This window comes from Asparagus officinalis, chromosome 6, assembly GCF_001876935.1.
Source record: "Asparagus officinalis chromosome 6, Aspof.V1, whole genome shotgun sequence".
NCBI lineage: Eukaryota > Viridiplantae > Streptophyta > Magnoliopsida > Asparagales > Asparagaceae > Asparagus > Asparagus officinalis.
The window spans coordinates 15,717,753-15,718,967 of NC_033799.1; positions in this window are offsets into that span (position 1 = coordinate 15,717,753).

The following is a 1,215-nucleotide window of genomic DNA, read 5'->3' on the forward strand; positions in this document are numbered from 1 at the left end:
ATAACAGAACATGTAGTTCAAATTGAAAATTTAATCATCTGAATTATTACAAACTACTGGAAGAATGCATAATTCATACTTGGGTACATATTATTCCATAGCATACACTTTATTATTTTTACCTATAGAAACCCTGTTATTTGTAGAATCTAACTTCCAGTCATTTCTTTATCAAGCTGGGAACAGAGATCAGATTGCACTAAATTTCTGACGCATAGAACACATCCTTAAGGACAAGAACATTGTCCCTAAGATCAAATTTATATGAACCAATACATTCTATATTGAGATACGTATTATTTCCCATATAGATCCTTTGCTCTTCTTTCTTCAGCTCGGTGAATTTTGTGACTCCATTCTTGTCCTTTCCGATATGTCTAGTCGCATCGGAGTCGATCCATCAACCGCTGATGTCCGTCATCACAACATTGCACTCCGTCACATCAATGAATTCTCTCTTGTTGGTACTTCCTAGCTTATAGCCTCCCTTCTTCTCATGCTTTTCTCCTTGTGGACAATTAGATCTGAAATGCCCAAAGTTTCCACAAGTATAGCAAGATCCGCGGGATACCTTTTTCTTAAATTGCTGTGATTTTGGACATCTAAATTATAGTTTATTAGAGCCAGTGTTTTTATTTCTTCCAATTTGTTGCTTCTGGTGCACATAGTTGTACCCTTATACATATCCAAAATTAAACTGGGCCAGTACTGGTTTTTCCTAATCTAGCCAGAATTATTCCAATTAGGAGTTGGTTCAAAACAAAACTAGGTTTAAGCTCCAAAAATTAAACTAGACGAAACTGGTTTAGTTCTAGTCTAACTTTTGCCAAACTACAAATTTATCCTTGCGCCAAATTTATACCCCCTAAAACTGGTTGGTGTTGTTACCAAACATAGGCTAACATCAACATATTAAAGATGATTTTTGGGGACTAATATCAAAATATGAAGATTTAGGGGACTAGTATCAAAATACTAATCATGTAAGGCACCAAGATGTAAAATCCCCTAGTTAGTAGCTGTTAACTTCGGGGGTATACATACAAATTTGAGGGGTAAATCCCGCTTCCTCTTCAAAGCTCCCAACGCCCACCAATGATCTCTAAATCCCCATTAATGCCCCTTTCTCCTCCTCAGATCCATTACAAACCCCCTAGAAGCTCTCCCAATCTCAACCTCTCTGATCATTCCCCTCCTCCATGGCCAGCTACAGGC